General features: G+C 35.3%; 1 long non-coding RNA gene across 1 annotated transcript; it reads right to left on the bottom strand.

The window, feature by feature from the left end:
* Positions 1-5,419: 5,419 nt before the first annotated feature.
* LOC131520632 (uncharacterized) lies at positions 5,420-20,963 on the bottom strand. Its single transcript, XR_009266103.1, has 6 exons — positions 20,618-20,963; positions 19,850-19,911; positions 18,203-18,279; positions 16,034-16,172; positions 10,107-10,155; positions 5,420-6,192 (listed from the first exon to the last, which is right to left on the bottom strand). It is a non-coding gene; the product is annotated as an uncharacterized LOC131520632 (long non-coding RNA).
* Positions 20,964-22,272: the final 1,309 nt, after the last annotated feature.

Genomic DNA, 22,272 nt, shown 5'->3' with positions numbered 1-22,272 from the left:
TAGGCAGTGTTGGGAAGGTTACTGTGGAAATGTAATATGTTACAGATTACAAGTTACCCTACTTAAAATGTAATAAATAGTGTAACTTTTCAATTACTTTATTAAAGTAATGTAACTGATTACTTTTTGATTACTTTTCTAAATTTCTAATGTTTTCAACTGTTAATCATTTTCAAACATGTAAACCAGGCAGGGTTAACCTTAGTAGTACAGTTTGAAATCCTTCATCACTTGAATTAAGATTATAATATTTTAATTTTAAAGGAGACATTGAATGCCAAATATCTTCATTTGCAAAAAATGTGTCTTGGCAATGTGTGGACACAACTACCCTACAATGATAAAAATTCACTTTTTTTAATCCGCCAAAAACCTAAACAGTCTCAATTATCAAGCCATTTTGATTTTGGAGTGAATAATCAGCACTCTCTTCCACCTTCAATACCATGACTGAGGTGAGACCCTTGAGCAAGGCACCAAACCCCAGCTGCTCCCGGGCGCTGCAGCAATATGGCTGCCCACTGCTCCGGGTGTGTGTTCACAGTGTGTGTGTGTGTGTGTGTTTGTGTGCACTTGGATGGGTTAAATGCAGAGCACAAATTCCAAGTATGGGTCACCATGCTTGGCCACACGTCACTTCACTTTCACTGAATTTGTGTATGTCTGGCTGCGCAAATCATTTTACTCCAGACTGTTTTCTGAATTAGGGACAATTCAAGGCAGGTTTTGTTAAAAAGTTAAAACTCAAGGATGGATCAGTACCCATTGTTCATGATCCAGCTGCACCTCCAGAAGAAGTAAGTCTCACACTTAAAATTTTTTATGATTATTTGCGAATTGCCTTTGCTCTTCCACCGAAGTGAGGGGCGGGGTGAGCAAAGCTCATTAGCATGTAAAGAGATATGCAGGGAAACGAGTTGCTGTGAACAGAGCTGTTTTTGACAGGGTAAAACAGGTGTTGTTTTTCACGACCACTGAGAACATTTCAAGAAGACCCTAAAGAATCATACCAACTTGTGGAAAATGGGCATCCGATGTCCCCTTTGAAGCACAGCCACCACAAAATCAGACTTACTTTAAAATCATTCTGAGGTTAAATACAGATTTAAAATCATAAGAAATAGTTTAATAGCTATGATACTGTTTTTGAAATCAAATCTTTGCATAGCTATGACAGGAAACACTGGAATCTGACAATGCCTTAGAAAAAAACAGTTAATCTTAAAAAAAATAAAAAATAAAGCATATGCATAACCCATATAGGAAATACAAGAGTTATCGGATAAGCATGTTATTAAACTTATGAAACACCAATGTTTCAGATTTGAAAGCAGTCACTGCAATTTATGAAAGGAATCAATTAAATCTGTATGTGGGAGTGTGTGTGAAAAAAATCATATGCAACCCCCTTTGTAATCCTTCACATTTTCATAGGTAACTGTAATTTAATTACACATTTTTTCTTAGTAACTGTAACTAATTACAATTACTTTTATTTTGTAATTAAATTACATAATTCCTTTACATGTAACTAGTTACTCCTCAACACTTACAATAGGGAACAGCACTTAGCATTTCCGTATATAGCCAATATAATCCACATTAGAGAGTGAAAAAATGTGTCAAAATAGCATAGACATACTGCTTTTGACATCAATAACAAAACATACATCTTCGTATATGCCTACCTGTAACTGTAGCTGCATTTTATTATTAGCATTTAGCATGGTCTATTTACAACCTGCAACCTATTTTTGGGCCATGACACACCAGTGAAAAAAAACACTAGATATGTCTCAAACCCCTTTTGGGCTCACTCCACTCTCCAAGGAAATGAAAGGCCTTTTTTAATATACTAGACACAAATGTTGCATGCTAATATTCATGAGGACGCAATAACCACACTTAGCACTTCTGAATTATAGCCAGTATCAGCCACATTAGTAATTAAAAAGTACATTTGTGTTAAAATAGCATATGCACACATCAGCTTTTGACATCAACAACAAAAGATATGCGTTTTCGCATCCTTGTAACTGCAATAATATGGTTAGCTGCATTTTATTTTTAGCATTTAGCATTGTCTGTGTACCTTACCTGCAACCTATTTTTGGGCCAAAACAGAAAACACTGCTTTAGGCCATTAGATATGTCTCACAGCGCTCTCCAAGGAAATTAAAGTCTACTTTAATATTCTAAACACAAATGTTTTATGCTAATATTCATGAGGATGCAACAACCACACTTAGCATTTCTTCTATGCAGCCAGTAGCTATAAAGCTACATCCTGAAAACAAATAATTCCCAAAACGCACACTTATTTCAAGGGGACCAGGTACGTATCCTCTCAAGGCTGAAGAATTCAGATGTCTCGGGCCCGGCCTCTGTTAGGCTACTCCGTGGCCCCGGGTAACGAAGTTAGCCTCGTTTGAAAAACAGACTCTAGCTTGAGCAATACTTGCTTTAATTCTCATTGAGGCAGCAAATTGACAGGCCTCCCTTAAGATCTTGACAGGTAATGAAGATTTAATGTCAGAATTATGATCGTTAAAAACAAATGACTGATTCTTAGGGCAGATGATAAGCTATTAATTTAACCTTCTCTTCCTGTAATAATGCTGGACAGTCTGCCAGTTATTAGATCATAATTAGCTTGTGCAATTTGCATGGAACCAGAGAAGCATGTAGCCAGGCTGTTGTTGTGTCTCAATATTTCTCCAGGGCTCTGTAGTAAAATGTGCTCATATATCACGATCTGTTAAAAAACGCATGGCCCAACAAGCTATTGCTGCGGTTCTGCTGGTCTATGTTCAACTAGATGGTTGAGAAATGATAAAACGCTGATTAAGCGTGTTTGCACGCGTGTGTATCTCTGGGTGAGTGCGTGGAGCTCTCCAAGTGGCAGCCAGCCATATGGAAGCATGCTGAAATGAACTGGCCAGCACTTTGTTGTGACAATATGGCCACACAAACATCAAAGTTTACACTAATGCTCTGATTAACAGTGATTTTCTACATGACAAGTACTTTTATTCCAGCTAATTATTTTAGTTAAGAACCATTTTCATGGTTGTGTCCCCGACTGATCTGTTTTTCTTTGCTTGTATGTTTGTTCATTGCAGTGATGTTTGTGCCAGAATGTTTCTGTGCGGCCATGAGATTTCATTATTAATGCTTACTGGTATCCAAACAGACACGTCGAGCCATGTTTAGTTAACTACAAAATTAAAAAATTAAAAAAGTAAAAAAGGGGGAAAAGAAAACAGAAATGAAATGAAAATAAAATAAAATAAAATAAAATAAATACTAAACTATATTATTATAGAATACTATTAATCTATACTGTCATTATTTAAAAAATGCATTCACCTCATTTTTTATGCACATCCTGGAAATTTTATGTGTATTTTTAACCATCTTTTTTTTTTAATGTAGTATTCAAAAATTTTCATTTTGGAATTTCCATATATTTTTTTGAAATATTTTAAAACATGAAAATTTATTTAAAAATATATATATTTGAATGCATTATTCCAAAATTTGCATAAAAAATTGATAGAAATATGGTTAATGATTATTACTTTTCCCTAACAAAGATGTCATTAAAGTGTTTTGAAACATAAAAATGCAAAATTATCCTTCAAAATACTAAAACTAAAGAATTATATAAAAACAAAAAAACAAATAATACTAAAACTAAATATAAACCAAAACTCTCCTTCAGAATACTAAAGCAAAAAACTAAAAAACAAATAATACTAATTAATAATGCTAATTATAAACTAAAACGATATATATATATATATATATAAATGCAAATTTTGGAATACAACAAAAAAAAAAAGATGGTTAAAAATACACATAAAATGAAAACTAAAACTAACAATCATAGTGTGAAAAGACCTGAACTGAAATGAACACCACATTTAAAATTCTTTGGTAAAGTGAAGCCAAAATGTATTCTGAAACTTTTCTAAGAAATGAATGCCACTTGGTTTGATATTTTTGCTAATGCAATGACTTTCATGTATTTTTAAGTGTGGCCTAATTTTCCAAATACTTTTAGGGCCACTTGCATATCAAATCCTTTATAACTGCTAAGCTAACAAGTAGGCTACAAGCAGCGCAGACATGGATTGCAGTGTCTCAATGCGTGTGTGTATGCTAACAAGTGCACGCATATGTGAGTGTGTCCTGTGCCAGCGCTGTGCTAAGAATCTGCTCCCTCAGCGGTTTTCTCTCGCACACACACACACCGGAGCGAATCGCACTCCTGGCACTCTCCCCCAGCGCCTCGCGGTTCTGCTCCGGGTTCTACCCGTCCACCAGCCTATTAATAGGCAACATATTTACTTTTTTCAGCATGCACTCGCTGTGGCATTCTCCAGTATCTTACCCTACAACAGGAGTGAACAAGTGCACTTCTACAAGAGGAAGTCACCGCTGCGGCAGAGGTGTTGTGGCACCCAGGGGTGCCCGGCCCCCGTCTCCATCTCCTATGGGTGAGAAAAGAGAAGCTGAGAACTCCATACACATACTGGCATGTCGGATCCAAAAAACCCCCTGTTTTGAACATGCCAGTTCTTGTAATTAAATGCACTTGCTGTTTTTTGGGGGGTTTTTTCCTGTCACAGCAAGAATTATACTATTGCAACTTGAACCAAATATAGCTAATTATAAAGAAGATGTTACAGCACTTTATGAGGCATAAAAAGGTGATAACCCATCTTTGAAGCTGGAAGTGAACTTTATCACCAAGACTGTCTGTGCATGTGTCAGCTGTATACTCACTTAGATGAATAACAGATTTGTAAACTGGGAAAACAAGAGGTGATTGGTTTCAATACTAAATTTGGTACGACAAAAACTAACTGAAGTTTTAAACTAATTACATGAATGTTAACGTTTATAAACAAAGTTGCTCTCCAATAAGTGCTATAAAACAAAGATTTGATGGGAAAATGAAAGCAGACATCCGGCCTCATTTAGCGTCGCAGTTATAAAATAGGATTGTTGTAGATCTGAAAACTTGTTATATATATTGGATATATAGGGTATATTGGGTTCAGTAAGATTTTTTAATGTTTATGTGAGAAGTCTCTGATGCATGCCAAGGCTGCATTTATTTGCTTAAAAATACCGTAAAATCATTAATATTGATAAATATTTAATAAATATTTAATAAAATATTTTAAATTATTTAATTATTTTAAAGATATTTTAAAATGTAATTCCTGAGATGGCAAAGCTCACAAAAATTACAGTCCTTCAGAAATCTTTCGAATATGCTAATTTGGTGCTCAAGAAAATTTGTATTGTTATTAATGTTGAAAAAATATTGAAAAAAAGTTTTTTCAGGATTCTTTGAAAAACTGTTTATTTGAATTTATTTGAAATAGAAATATTTTATAAAGCTCTTTATTGTAATTTTTAATCAATTTAATGCATTCTTGATTCTTTCTTCTTTTTCCTTTTTTTACAAATAAAAAAATAAAAAAATAAATCTGCTTGATTCCAAACTTTTGGAAAATAAAAAAAATCTGTCATTATTTAACCAATTTCATGTCATTCCAGACCCTTATGTTGTTATTTTTTCACGGAAAAAGTTCCAGAAATTACAAAAATTCCTATAACATAGCTATAAATGTAGCCCATAGAACTCAAAAAAATATTTAAAGCCATATGATAGATTTATGTTGGAAACAGGCTGAAATTTAAGTTGTTACGCATAGATGATCTTCCCTTCTCAAATCTTCTCAAACACTTGCTGGAAAAGATCTGCAGGAAGATTCTTCAAAATTTCCCTTATTGTGTTCCATGAATAAAATAACAGCTATTTACTATGGTAAAATGAATAACACACTAACACATCAAACTGTTACAGCGCATCTGTGCGGCCAAGAAAGATACAATTGCAAAACACTTGACGTAAATGCCTGTACAAAACTTTCCCACTCCTGTGAGCATAATTCCTATGAGTGTTTTCTCGGCAGTGCAGAGAGTCATTGTTTAAAATAGCATTGGTGACAGCACTGAGCGCCATGTCCTGTTGATTGGAGCGCTGATGGCCCACCGTTTGTCAGCGCTCTCTAAAGCCTCATCGGCAAACAGCAGGGCTCCCTGATTATTTAATTGCTTGTAAGAAGCTCATTAAGGCCTCCTATCCATCATAAGTAGTGCAGTGAGGAAGATCTGTGAGAGAAGAGAGAGAGGAAGATTAACACAGCCCACTCCGTCCCCCGTCTAGACGCAGTTTTCAGCCTGAAAATCTTACATGAAGCACTTATAGCATCGTACAGCATAACATCTTCATAAGTGTGACTGTAATGTGTCCCGTATGTTTCATGTTATACAAGTGCATATTTCAAATGTAAAGAAAACATATTATGGTGACAGAGAGAAATAATGCTGGATTTTGAATTGTGAGCTGGGAGTGCGCAATACGTTTGGCCGATTTCCAGTTGTACAAATGCAAGCGTGTCATTTGAATATTGTCTTTTACCCTCAAATTTTAATTTGCATTGACCACAGTTTTAACTTCCTAAAATGGCTGACTGGAAATATGTAAATAGTTTTACAATGCTTACTCACAGGTGCTCATGCTTGGATTTTTACTGGTCCTGATTAAGAAAGTTCCAAAGATGCCACTAGGCATGAAAGAGGATCATGATGGACAAGCCGGAAGCGGAAAATATTTAATAAAAAATGTATTCAAAAACATTTATGATTATATAAAAATTACATAAAATGTATATTGTTATTATTTTTACATTACATATATGTGTGTATATAATATAAAAAGTATATATATATATATATATATATATATATATATATATATAAATAAATATAAATATATAAATAAAACTTTACATACAAGGTTCAGTTGCTTATATTTGTTTTGATTCTAAATCCCAACTTGAACAATCCATATATTTTTCCATATAATCTATAGTTAAATCTAATTGTATGTATCTACACACATTTTCATTCCTTGTCTATGCTATAGAAATGCCAACTTGGACAAATCGCCACAAATCTAAGGCATTTGAACCTTCAGTATGGTGTAATGCATTTCACAAAGTTTAAACTTGCATGTAAACAGGTGCAGAATAAGCTCTGGATGCTTGGCATATTAATTGCCGATCATTTGCAAAACGGGGTGGAAAAAAGTCTTTTGCCAAATGCACGTCTTGCAAGCTTCCAGCTGGGATCGTCAGGGGCAGGCTTGTTGGCATCGTGGCAGCATATGTTTGGTGCCAAGAACACCAACGATTTGCATTTTCTTTATATCAATTTTACAAAGCCGAAATGCTCTCTCTTGTGTAAAAATGATCGGGATTTGAGTGTTGCAATTAATCACAAGTGAAATATATTTGCCGATGAAAAGCCCTAATTCTAGTCGAGATTCTTTTTTTTTTCCTATGAGAAAGAGAGAGCAATCAGTTACTTGCATTACATCTGCACTGAGCTCGCAGGCGCACTGTGATGAATGTGCCTTTAAGGCTGTATAGTTTGGCTTCATTTAGACTGGCTTGAAAGATAGAAAGAAAAATAGCACTATGGTGTATGTGGGGTACTGCAAACACAATCAGTCATTCGTGGGGTGAAGCAAAAAAAATAAAAAATACAGTTCCTTTGTCTCAAAGACTAAAATGCATGTTTTCTCCTAAACCCAAAGCTGAATAGGGGATGGCAAAAGGCCACATTTTGACTATGAAACTTGAGTGCTGCCTACAGAACTTTTGCGGTTTTGAAGCTGAAAACTCTTCTGGAGCATCTCTGAATGAATTCAAAGGGAACAGACATTACATCCAGATTGCAGATTTTGTTGTTGTTAAATGTACCATTTAAGTGACAAATCCCAAATGGTTTCAGTCATGTAGATTAACTGATGAAGTCAATTGGAATGGTTTCATACTATCAGTTTTAAAGCATTCTTTAAAATAAAGTGTACAATTTAGTGTCAAAATGCACCCAGCTTAAGGAAAATGCCACTCAAATTGACTTTCTCACAAGTTTGTATAGTTAAGAAAGCATTTAAGAATACCACAGCTCAAGCAATTCATCTTAAAGAGACAGTAACATAAAAATGAAGTTTCGAAACTGGCTAGAAAAGTACACTGTAAAAAGTGAAAGTTGACTTAACTTAAAAAAAAATTGAGGAAACCCGTTGCCTTAAAATTATTAAGTACATAATTAAAAAAGAAAAAAAAAGTTAAGTGAACTTGACAATTCAATTAACACTTTTTTAATTATCATTTACTTAAAAAAAAAATTGAGGAAACCCGTTGCCTTAAAATTTTTAAGTTAAGTCAACTTATCACTTTACAGTGTATAAGCTGATACTGATTCTGACAAAGTAACATGACGTTTTGGATCAGTCACTTGCTTTTTTGGGCCAGTGCTGTGATGCCACTAAAACTTTTATAGTCATTCTTGTACATCAATTTTTTGCCTTGCAAGCTTAAATGGTCGGTTTTGAGATGGTGAAAATTGGCAAATTATGCTGATTGGTCATTAAAATTGTACAAATGGCTTGATAGTCTTGAAACCATCATTTATCGTGTATTAAAAAAAAATACAAACCAACAGCGAGTTCATAAATATATGAGTTGTATTACAGCTGTATAATTTAAATTTTGTTGCAAAGAAAATGTTTTTTAATAAAGACCTTTTTTTTTACTTTTGAAGAGAATATATAAAATTATAAAAATAAAAATTGCATGCAAAATATATATAAACTTAAAAAATAATAATAATAATTATATATATATATATATATATATATATATATATATATACACACACACACAAGTTTTTAATAAACTTAATACTAAAAATAATAAACCTTTCAGAAATGTTACTATTTTCTAAAAATTTCTAAAAATAAATGTCAAATATAAACATTTCAGATGAGCAAGTAAATATCTGAACCACTGGCCCGACTACACCAGCAGAAAATAGTCCTTATTATTGAGCCTTTTTGTTGGTTTTCTTTTTGAAAGGTGTGATGGAGATTTTTGTCAGTCAAGTGTTTGTAGGAGGAGGACTTCACATCTTCTTCCATTTTGACTATACACTCTATGAAGTACTCTAAAATGATCAACGTCAATGAGAGGAGCCCTCAAACTTCGCCGCAGGTTCAGCGCTGAACTTCTGCATTTGTCTAATTAAGCACGTTGTTTGCAATCGGCCGTATAATGTCCCAACTGAAATCCCGAAATAACATGAAGATACACACAGAATAGACACAACAATTAATGACCCTAAAAAGAAAAACTTTCAATAATGACCCACAACTCAACGCTCAACTTTTTCCCCTTACACCTTGCGTTTTCAAGTTTAACGGGCAAAATCGAGAACGGTTTTTTTCCTTCATCTTCTTCTTAGGATAATGATTTACAAAATGCCTCTCATCAAAGAATTCATTAACAAAGAACATTAATTAAAAAATAAATGAGTAAACATCAATATCAAAACCTCAGCACTGTGGAAGTGAATACATTATGTGTGGTAATGATGTTTGAAAGGGATCCTAACACCTCAGTGGGACTCTTTTAAACCCCTTACCTCTCAGGCAGTTGCTTATTTTGCAATCCTTTGTTGTTAAACAACAAAGAGAATGGGCTCTCATAATGTTATATTAATCAGCGGATTAATATTTCAATTTGATTTTCTTTATAGTTGAGGTGCTGTTGGCATTTCCATTTTCCCTCCATATGTGCAGCGGTGTTAAGTAGTATCATTACCATTTCTACCTGGGGGTTCTGGAGATAACAGGCAGCCGTGATAGCTCTATTCGACGCAGCGAGAGCAGCGCTGGGTAGCACCTCATGCATTTTTAACGGCGCTGTTTGCTGCCGCTCTGCTGCCATTCTTTTATAACGCACCGCGCAAACAGCTGAGTCACAGACTTTGTGCTTTACACAACATCTAATTGGAACTGAGAGCCTCAATAAAGGCACTGGGCCTCCACTTAAACTATGACGGCCAACGCATATAAAGAGAGACGATCAAGACCTCACAATAAGAACATTTATAAATGACATGATGTTAAAGAGATAGTTCGGCCAAAAACGAACATTTCGTCATCATTTACTCACCCTCGTGTCTTTTGAAGGGTATAGCAGGATGCGCAAGCTGCTCTTTTTCCTACAAAAAAAGTGAACAGTGAATTGATTTAAGGCAAGATTTTCAGTGAATAATGACTTGAATTTCTCAAAAACCTCACACAAGGCTATTACATAGCTTTGGAAGACTTTGAATATTGTGCACAAGTCATATGGAATGCTTTTATTATACTTTAATAATGCTTTTTGGAGCTTGAGCTGCTTTTCCCCATTCAATAAAAGTGAATGGGGAAAAGCAGCTTAAGCATTTTGGTGTACATCTTGTTTGGTGTTTGACAAGACAGGTTTAGAATGGCACAATTTATGATCATTTGCATTTACAAACTGAAAATTTTATTTCTTCATTTGGATAAATTTAGCTTTAAATCACTTGCTCATCAATGGATCCTGCAGTGAATGGACTCTCATTCTGACGGTACCCAAACAGCTGGTAAAAACATCACAATAATTCACAAGTAATCCACACGACTCCAGTCCATTAGTTAATGTCTTGTGAAGCAAAAAGCTGTGTCAAACAAATCCACCAAGATACTTTAAAAACATTGCTTCTGGCTAAAATACAAGTCCTCTACCCATAAATCTACTTTCTGCAGTGAAGTCGTCGTCTTGCCTGAATCAGGAGAGAAATATGCACAGATCAAGCACTGTTTACAAGCAAAAGCAGTCCAAAACAGTTCTAAACTAATATGTCGGTGGATTTTTATGTGAGAGGACAACAGGGAATGGACTTTTTCACTGGAAGAAGCATTGCTATTGTTTACGGATTGGTATTTTGGCCAGAATCAATGGTTTGAAATTTAAAAAAAAAACCTTAATGATGGATTTGTTTCTTACAATCATCCAGCTTTTCACTTCACAAGACTTTAACTGATCGACCAAAGTCATGTTGTGGATTATTGTGATCAGCTGTTTGGACTCTCATTCTGACGGCACCCATTCACTACAGTGGCGAGCAAGTGACATAAAATTTCTAAATTTCTCCAAATCTGTTCCAATGAAGAAACAAACTCATCTACATTTTGGATGACCTGAGGATGAGTATTTTCAGCAAATTTTCATTTTTGAGTGAACTAGGCTATTCCTTTAAAGGTTTTATAATTATATTCTCATAAATGCATTCTGTACTGTTGCTGATTCACAATGACATACCTGTTTTGGTAACACTTCATTTCAAAGTGTTACTCACATTAATAGAACTAATTATAATATTGAGGTATTATTAAAAGCAGTGCCGTAACTGTATACAGTATAAATACGGTATGATAAACAACCTTTTTGTGTTATCCAGGCTTTTTGCTTCCCATTATCCTGGGAGTTCAGGAGTCAGTCGGTTCTCAATCATACTGGAGGCTAATTAGACAGAACTCCTCTCAGGTAACTCTCACGGCAATTACATAAGACTGCATTTCTCATAAACATCAGCCAATTCAGAATAAAAATAGCTTAATTGCAAAACACTTTTTTGACTGACAGCTTTTGATTGACAAGCTATTAGGTAATTGTTCACGACAGCTGATTAGTCTATGACAAGTATTATTCAAATATCACAGCATCTCCCAGGAAACCAAAGCAAAGCAAGTTCTTGTCGGCATGCAAAGTGATACCTCTGTGTGACAAATATACGATTAGATTCATTACATAAAGTATTGACACAAGTATGGAAATGATTTAACACTTTTTCTCACAAATTACACAATGTGTAAATATTTTCCCTGTAGATTACAGGGGTTTGAGTACAAATTCTGGCAATATCAGTGAAAGCTGACTGAATTGACCCTGGAGAAATTAAACCGTGAAGTTCTGAAAATAAATTTGCTTTGTTGTTTTTAATTTTCTCATGAAATTTTACAAGCTTGTGTTTATGCTTATACTTGAAATTAGTTTTGAAGCAAAATAAAATAAAATAAAACAATAAAATAAAATATTCAGGAAATGCAGCCAACCAGAATCCAACATTCATCGGAACTGCAACAATATTTTTTTTTTCTTTTTAAAAACTGTGTTTTTAGGTAATTAATAATAAAATAAAAAAGATCCAGAATAATTTGAACTCCTTCAATGAAATGAAATAATAATAATAAATAAATAAATAAAAAAATAAAATAAAACAGTCAAGGAAAAGCAGCCAATACATAAAACTGCAACAATACATAAAAGCATGTTTTTTTAATAATTAAGTGACAAAAAAAAAAAACATTCAGCACACATTTAAACCCCTTCATAAAATAAAATAATAAAATAGTAACAACAAAATTTCCTTACTTCCACTTATAATAATAAAAAGTTTACAAAATTTAAAAAACATGTGTGTCCAAACTTTTATTATAACTTCATGTAAAAAAATGATTTCAATCTGAAATTGGTTGGCTTTTGTGCCCTTTTAATTCTGCATCCGTCAAAGTATTTGGCTTTCCATAACTGTCTTTACATATTCCAGTTTGCATAATGAAACTATTAGGCATATCAGTGGAGCCACTAAGGTGACTCAAAATGAAAACGCACAGTTCCAGCTACCCAAACAGCAGTTAGCACCTAATAAATGTTGTCAAATCAAACTCAAATCACTCGCTGACCCAGGGTCCACACAAATAATTAGCCTCCAGTAGGACAGTTAGTCCTCCGTACTATCAGTGACCTGCAGCACACTGACACACGGTTCACCCTTTAACCAACACGCACGCACACACACTTCCACACTGATAATGCACCCGTGATAAAGGCCCATCAGGCTGAATTGCCCACAGCTGCGGGGCCCCTTGTTGCGCTGGCAGCATTGCCCCTGTCATCGAGAGCGTGCGCCTATCTGACCTGCTAATTTGGAGCATATGCAAGTGCTCTTAAAGTGCCGGGCCTTTTGACATGCCACAAACAGCAGCTGCCACAGCTGCCCTCCAGAAGCTTCATTTAATTCAATTACATCTCTGGGAGATATGTAAACGAGCCCAGGCTCGAAGAGAGGGTGCAGCCGTTAGGGGCTGGAGGGGGTGTAGGGGGTCTAAACCCTCCTCTCCCCGATGCACCGGAGTCATTCACCCCGAAGCTCGCCCGCATTCGCAAGCACGCTCCCCCCACCCCCTCTGAAGTGTCAAGGCCCAGGTGGCTTGATAGGCAAATGATTGGGTGAGGCGGTCGCACCAACCCCCTCCGAACGTCAGCGCCACCTTTGCAGGGAAGGCCTGGCACCAGGGTGTTTGGATGCGGGTGGGGGGTTTAATCAGGGTCACGGCGTCTCCTATCACTCTGATCAGTGCGACTCAGCCCCCGGGCAGCCCTACAATTAATGCAACTTTCAAGAGAAGAAGGGGGAGATAAATATCCACCATCTGGCAATTAGGGTTCACAGGGCTGAACAACCGATTGTGAGACAATTCTTCATGACACTAGTAAGAAACGGTGCTTGATACTGGCCTGAAGCCCACGAGCGAGAGCGCTGCGGCTTTTGAAAGTGGCGTCCTGTAAAAGCCGAGGCTATTGAGGCGCATCTCTCATTCTTTCAATAGAGGTTTGATCATGGTTCATCTGTAGCGTCTTTTTGGCGTGCGTTCGGGGCACCGACCCCCTCCAGCTGTTGGCTGTGGTGGCGCGTGGCTGAAAGAAGCCCAGATCGCGGTGATCAAATTAGCTCCCCCCTCCTCACGGGGGCACAAAGGTTGTCAATGTGCTCTGCGTCGCATTTCAGCGGCTCATTGATGTTATGATTACTCATTTAACCAAACAATGAGTGCCAAGCAGCCCTCGTTGAATGCCCTCTCGCGTGAATAGAGAGAGCTGCTTGTTGAAAGATAGTGATTTAATAGGAGAACTGATTCTTTTCAGCTTTTTTTCCCCTTCTTCTCCTCCCCACGTATTGTGAAACACAAATGGAGGGAGAACAAATACAGTGATTAGCGAGACGATTAATCCCAATTATTTGAGTTGCAAATTCAAGACCTTTGGCAACACCAAAATGTGGGAAACAAGAGGTCTGGGCAAAGTCAAGAGCGGCATGAAGAAAACAGGAAAGAAGGGGACCCTGAGCTCGAGGTCGGACAAAATAACAAAGCAGTGAAACCTAGAATTATGTTACAAATGCATTCCATTACAAAAGAGATTTCAAGAGATTGCTTACAGTCAAAAGTAGGTAAGCATACTGTCCCTCCATGAGAATATAACATCAAATAACCTCAGACCTCAAGATAACAAGTGAATAAAATGAATTTAAAAAACAAAAAAGAAAGAAGGGAACTCTGATATCGAGGTCGAACAAAATAACAAAGCAGCGAAACTTTGAATTATTTTAAATATTCCATTACCAAAGATATTTAAAGATTTTTCAAAGTCAAAATTAGGAAACTGTCTCTCCATGAAGAGATAACATCTTGACTCATTTTAAACCTCAGTGGGGAAAAAAATTCATGGGAACATTTGAGCAAAATAAAAATAAAATAAAATAAAATAAAATAAAATAAAATCTAACATACATTATTAAATAATTAATTAATACTAATAAAAATATTATTATGGTCCAGCATACATTAAAATAAATAAAATAAAATAAAATAAAATCTAACATACATTATTAAATAATTAATTAATACTAATAAAAATATTATTATGGTCCAGCATACATAAAATAAATAAAATAAAATAAAATAAAATAAAATAAAATAAAATAAAAATTTCAACCAGAGTCCATTCTGAACTCCTTACAAAGCGTCTCAGGATGTACCTCACTAAGTTGGATGAGAGAATAAACCCTTGATCTGGATTAGTTTACGAAACATTTTGTGGCTAAAAAGAAGAAAAATAAACAGGACAAGATTAAAATTTATTCTTCTTAAATGGTCACCACCTCACCCTTCACCCAGGTCCAAGTCTGATCTGTTGACCTCGATCTTGCACTAATTGCCAACGTGCCTTCAGCATCACTCCGCTGTTGTGCTTCCCCATAAAGGGATAATTACACACTTTGAATTATTAAGCATCATTATCAAAACTCGCGCTTAACTTGTTTTGCTCTACTGTACGGTTCCTCTGATCTTCGGCAATCATTACTTATTAAAAGGACTGGATGCTTTTTCCCAGCTGGAATATGTAGAATCGTGGCTTAATAAAGCAGCTATACCGCAAGCCCTCGGATCTAAACTTCAGTTAAGCGACAAGAAAATATTAGGGTAACTCACCGCCACTGCCGCCCTGAATAACGAGCAGAAGTCTAGTTATTGGTTCAACTGGATTCATTATCATAGTGGCAGATTAATTAAACTAGTATTTTGAATTGGATGTGTATTTAACAGCGAAGCCCAGTGTTTATAAAGTCTGTTTCTCCAGGGCTGATGCGATCTCATGTGTTTTAAGTCATTTATCATGCTGTCAGAAGGAAAGCTGTCCATGAAAAGTTTCAACCGAATGATCGAAGCAAACATTTGACATGTCTTATGTTTAATATATAATTTCTAAATGTAACTAGGAGGAAGGATAATGTTGGAGAAGTTTGAAACTGTGACTTACAACAAGCTACTCATTATGAACTTCACAGGGCAAAAACACACTTGTGCGCTTTCCTACACTTTTATCTTAACTGAATTATTGCTCTCATGATATAAACGGCAATAGGTGGTCTTGTCCAAATGAAAAACATTAACAACACTTGCATCTGTTTTTTTTAAACCCACAGGTGGTCATATGTGGATATATCTGGACCGTATGCTATAACAGACACCTGGGCCTAAATTTAGTAACAGTGAAAATGCAATTAGTTCTGCAAATACCAAGAAATCTGCCAGCATCAAAACCTGGAGAGAGAAGAGTCTATTTATGCCTCTGCTTGTGAGTTTTAGCACTGAGAATAACACTTACACACATGGTTATGAAAGGCTACAACCAGAGTGGTTATCACACGTCCAAACACCTTAACCCACCTGCTAAAGAGGCTTTTTATGAGAGTTGAGCACACAAACACAAGAAGCTGTTTATGTTCAGGTCTGAACATGGGGTCAAGGTTTCGCTGGTTAGCTTCAGAAATTTGCCCCTGCTGGTAGATGCCATAACTACACCAATCTGGAGGGGGAAAAGCATATGTATTCACTGATGGCAGTTCGAAAGTAGCCATGCACACTATTCTGATTAAATACAATTTTATACAATACATCAATTGCAAAAATCATACAATAGTAATATATGTTCAAATAAAATTACAGACAACTCAATCACAGTTTCTATTTGCTAGAACAATTCTTTGACATTTTTGTGCTATACCTGTTGCTGTACCTTTATTCACAAAATAAAGTTTCATAGGATAAAGCTCTAAAAATCCATTAAATATCCTAAATTTGCCATTGGGACAACTTCCCCCATAGAGTGAGATAACACTCTGCTAATGTTGACGAAGTTCAGTATGTTCAATATTCATAACTGAATACTTTTTTCTGGCCAACAATTACGGGAATGTTCAACAGATATTTGTGCCTATATTAAATGACTTTCAAAACAAAACCAGATTAAAATTTTTTTTTTTAAAAAGCAGGACACGTAGCTTCTGTCTCTGCTGGAAGATGTTGTAACTGCACCATTCTGGAGGCAAAAGCATCAGTGACGACAGTTAAAAAAAAAAAAAAAAAAAAAAAGGACCTATATATTCTGATAAAACATAATTTTATGCAAAATATCAATTGCAAATATTTAAATCATAAATTATAATTTATAAATTAAAATCAAAATTATATCACATAAAACATTTCAATATTCAATTATACTAAACGAGTTACTAAACAGATTTTTAAGGGCTATTAATGTGATATGGACACTTCACACACACACACACATACATATATACACACGGAACAAAATCATAAACGCAACACTTTTGTTTTTGCCCCCATTTTTCATGAGCTGAACTCAAAGATCTTATTTCTCTCAAATATTGTTCACAAATCTGTCTAAATCTGTGTTAGTGAGCACTTCTCCTTTGCCGAGATACTCCATCCACCTCACAGGTGTGGCATATCAAGATGCTGATTAGACAGCATGATTATTGCACAGGTGTGCCTTAGGCTGGCCACAATAAAAGGCCACTCTAAAATGTATATAATTTTGTTCAGTGTGTGTATATATATATATATATATATAAGTGCTGTCAAATGATTAATCACAATTAATCGCATCCAAAATTAAAGTTGTTGTTTGCATCATGTATGTGTACTGTGTTTATTTATTATGTAAATGTTTATTATATAAATACACACACATTAGGTATATATTTTTGAAAATATTTACATGTACATACATTTATATATTTATATTATTATATTTTATATTCTATATAAATATATAAACATGAATATATTTAAGAAAAATATGTTATGCATGTGTTTGCATTTATATATACATAATAAATATACACAGTACACACTCATATATTATGTAAACAAAAACTTTTATTTTGGATACGATTAATCGTTTGACAGCACATATATATACACACAAACACTGCCGCTCAGAAGTTTGGGATCAGTAAAAAGAAAGATGTTTCTTCTGCTCATCAAGGCTGTATCTATTTGATCAAAAATACAAAAAAAAACTTTTTTGTGAAATATTATTGCAATTTCAAATATACAACAACTGCTCTTTTTAACTTTGTATTCATCAAAGAATCAAAGAAAAAAGTATCACATGTCCCAAAAAACTATATGAAGCAGCACAACAGTTTCAACACTCATAATAAATCAGCATATTAGAATGATTTCTGAAGGATCATGTGACACTGAAGACAGGAGTAATGATGCTGAAATTTCAGCACTGCGTCACCGAAATAAGTTATATTTTAAAGTATATTAAAATAGGAAACCAATATTAGAAATTGCAATAAGATTTCACAATATTACTGTTTTTTCTGTATTTTGATCGAATAAATACAGCCTTGATGAGCAGAAGAGACTCCCTTAAAAAACATTAAAAATCTTACTGATCCCAAACTTTTGAGCGGCAGTGTATAGACACACACATATATACATATACATATACATGTATATAATATTTATATATATCATTTTTTATTATGTCCTTATTTTTTATGGATTTTTGTTCCTTACCACATCACAGCTCAGGACAGTTTTTAGCAAAGGGTTCGTTCTTGTGGTGCCATCAACCAATCAGCATTTTCCTGCGGCTACAGAGTAAAGTAAAAATAAATAAGAAATAAAAAATCCTTCATGTCTGCAAAAATGTATTAATATTACTGCCATGCCTTGTTCTAACTAATTACAAGAGCTTATAACCAGTTAGCACTATGTTATGCTAAAAGGCTAAGCTGTTAGCTTAGCAAAGGCTAACTGAAAACAAGGAAAATGTTTAATTCGAACCATTTTAGAGTTGGTAATATGTGATATTACCAAATAATGTCTCGATTTAAATGACATTAATTAACATTTGTATTAATAAGACTAAACATACGGCAAATTAATGAATGGGAATGCTAATAGATAGCTATGTCCAGGTACACATTATAGGCCTTCCTGGGTCTGAAGGCCTAATATATTACATACGTAAAGGACAGAATTCAGTGAACTTGTTTGTAATCCAGTGTGCCATGCCTGTGTACAATATGACTGTGTACATGCACTTCTGTTTATTGCTAGGCTCGAGAAAAAGCAAAGGAGACCGCATGCCATAAACGTGCGCTACCCAACTCCCACGTCTCCTTCGGCATGCACTCGTAGCCAAACTAAACACCGTGTTATCCTCAGCCAACACGTGTCAGCTGCCTCACCTGTAGATCAGCGCTTCCATACGACAAGTTAAAAAAAAAAGCACCACTTTGTCCCTCTCTGTCCCTTCCCCTTAAGGAGCGGTGCGTGAGTCAGATTAAATAATCATTGGGACCGGGGTGCGTTTCACCTTGGGGACATATTGTCCCCTGTCAGTGGAACCTTCGGGGACAGAAGGCGGCTCGGCGGGGGAGCGTGGTGGGGAGCGCTCCGCTCTGATGAAATGGAGCTGGCTTAATGAAGGCATGGCCCGTGGCTTCCGCAGCTCTGCCATATGTTTCGCCAAATGCAAATGGCCCCCCAATTCAAACAACTTTTTCATCTTGATCTATGCAAATGTGTTTATAAATACGGGCTTATAAATATGGCATTTCACGTTTTAAAGAGCGAACTAAAAACTTCGATACCCCCCTTCCTCACCCAATGAAAATGGCCGACGGATGTGGGACGGATTAATGGCGTCCCGTGGGACGGGTATGGACTGGTGCACATGCGAACACGTGAGCGCAGAAACATGCGTGTTGTCGGTGCATTCGTTTAAACAGAGTTGTTAATGGGGTCAAATAGTTAACCTGGTTTAAAGTTTCAAAAGAATTGTAATTTCTCTACAAACATTATGTGTCACTTAACTTTTATTTTGCTAATAGTTTTACAGCCCTTTATGGATTTAATGTCTTTATATTTCTGTGTAATGTAGCATGATATAAATCTATATAAAGTTAAATAATTATTATAAAGTTAAACATATAATTAAAATCATATTTGACTATTTTTTTATATAAAATATAAATCTTTATTAAAAAATAATTTAAAAATTTATATTTTTAACTGCACAGATTTTACTTAAAGGTAATTGCAAATATTAGCTATTCTTATAGTTTTATAAATACCAAACTAAATATTTTCTGAAATTATACTATTTTTTTACTCTCTCTGTGCAGTTGGCTGTCTGAGATGCAGCAGTAACAGCACCTGAGGCTCCGTCTGGGTGCCAATGTCTTTGTCAAAACCCTCCTGCCCACCTTGTGCCAGTCCTGTGTTCAACGACAAACATGTATTTTGGGAATTCATCCAGTTCTGTACAGAAACTCTTAAGTGATTGAAACAAGTACTTGTGCATTTAGAACTACAGCCTAGCAATTTTGAAAGACTCAGCATAATGGAGTTTCAAAATGAGGCTTATGAGGCCTAAATTCTGATGATATCAAGCTGTGTCACAAAAAAAGCACTAATTGCAATATGATTAAGCAGAAAATATGCTACAGTGCTGACACACTGACTCAAAAAATGACTTATTTTGTTATTTCTGACATTCAGACCTACAGTACAAATCTGGGGCTAGTTGTCACACAGGGAAATAAATATATAACTATACAGTTGTGACGCAAAAGTCCAGTTATACAAATGCAGGCTTTTTCCAGCAGTAGTTTTGTGTTGGTTCTAGTTCAAACACCTCTTAAATTAGATTTTTAATTAAAAAAAAATTAATGCATTATGTCCTTCAAAACAGTGTATATAGGCTACTATACACACATACATATATATATATATATATATATATATATATATATTATAGGCATATTGCAGTAAATAGCAGAAAACTGCAGTGTAGGGCATTGAACTGGACAATATACTTGTCTTTCTTTGATTCTGAAAATATTTCGAGAAAATACAATTTCATAAAGTTCCAATACAGTCCATTAAATAGCCTACAATTTAACACTCATTGTGACAACTTACCTCATACCGTGTGACAACATGCCCCGCTATTGTTGACGAAAGGTCAACATGTGTTCAGTGAATCTTTTTTCCTGTCCAACAATAATAAATATATTCAACAGCTTTTTTTTTTTTTTTGACCCTATACAGCAACTGACTTTCAAAAATAAACCTGAGCAAAAGTGTGACGAGTCGCCTTGGTCTGACCCATTTAATTATCAGTCAGTCTATCATTGTTACAACTTTAGCGCGCAACTGTAGTCCGATGCGCAGTCTCTGAGCTGGGTCTGATGGAGTTATTGTAACCTACAGGATCACAGTGAGCTCATTAGCCCGTGTGCTCCGGCGCTAATTTGGGGGGTTACGAACTGGATGTTAATTAATCACAAGGCTGGCAGAAAGCGATGGCCTAGCGTGCGGCTGTGAGCGTGCATATCAAGCAGGCTGCCGCGCGCACGAACAAGTGTTGTTGTTTGCGCTGAGCGCGAGAGAGAGAGCGCGCTGCAAGCTGCGAAGTGTTATTTGTGTAGAGCCAGACAGAGAGAGGAGTGAGAGAGGAAAACAAATTTCAGGCCGATTATTTGCAAAGTTATCTAATGACATGTGGCCTTGGAGTTATTTTAATATTTTTGGTCACTATCCAGACTTTGTATCAATTCAAAGAATATAATGCATCCACAAATTATATGAAAACGCAGTATATTTTCAGTAATCAGCATAAAATCAAGCAGTCGTATATCAAGTTTTAGCTATATATAAATACTACCTTTTGATCCAAACTGAATTACAAAAGACTACACTTTTGACAATATCATTTTTTGTCAGAGTTGGCGTGATGCTTTCTTTCGAGGCACAATGGCGCCATCTAGAGCATGGAAGTGCGCAGGCGCACCATGGAGCCCAGTGTTTTACACTGCCATAAATGTTACTGCCTAATATAATAATATTAGCTCATTATGTTATGTACGTCAGTATTTTTCTGTTTGATATTGAAAAAACAGATAAAAGTTCTTATTAATATTTGTAAGGGTATTATAACTATAGCCTGGACTGTTAAAACACAAAAGCTGTAAATTCAAAACAGTTTGGAAGTCACTTAACAAGTAGTTCTTAATGAGCAACAACCTACTCAGCATTTAAAGATAAAAGAAAAGAAAACACTGATTTAGTCTCAGTAGTGGCAAATATATTGCTTATCTGATCATCTGACTTGAGGAATGAGCTACCAAATGTATTTCTGCTTTTTGAGTCCAATAGATCTGCAAGGGAAAAATTAATTAATTATAAAAGAATACAAATTAAATTTACATCAGAAAGAATGAGGAATATACAACTTTTCTTTTCCATCCAGGGTCCCAAGAAAAATAATGTGATCATTTATAAGCTAGTCACAGTTTATTTTGTCAATGCAAGCACGTCATTGTTCTCTTATAACAAACAAATTAAAGCGTATTAAAATTTTAAAAGGGAAAAAAGGGTAATGGTCTTAAGAATTAACTATATGAAAAACAAAAGTGGCTTAATTGAAAAGTTTTCATCCCGCTGTGTTTTATCAACCTAAATTGGGTGAAGAAATCAATTATCATGGGAAGTCACACTAAAGATGCTAACAAGGTACACCTGGTGTTCATTTCAAGATAAACCTATGCTCAATTCATGAGTACAGTAAATATCAG

Source organism: Onychostoma macrolepis, chromosome 15 (assembly GCF_012432095.1).
Source record: "Onychostoma macrolepis isolate SWU-2019 chromosome 15, ASM1243209v1, whole genome shotgun sequence".
Classification (NCBI taxonomy): domain Eukaryota; kingdom Metazoa; phylum Chordata; class Actinopteri; order Cypriniformes; family Cyprinidae; genus Onychostoma; species Onychostoma macrolepis.
The sequence above is the reverse complement of the archived record's forward strand: the minus strand, read 5'-3'. Positions and strand labels throughout refer to the sequence as shown.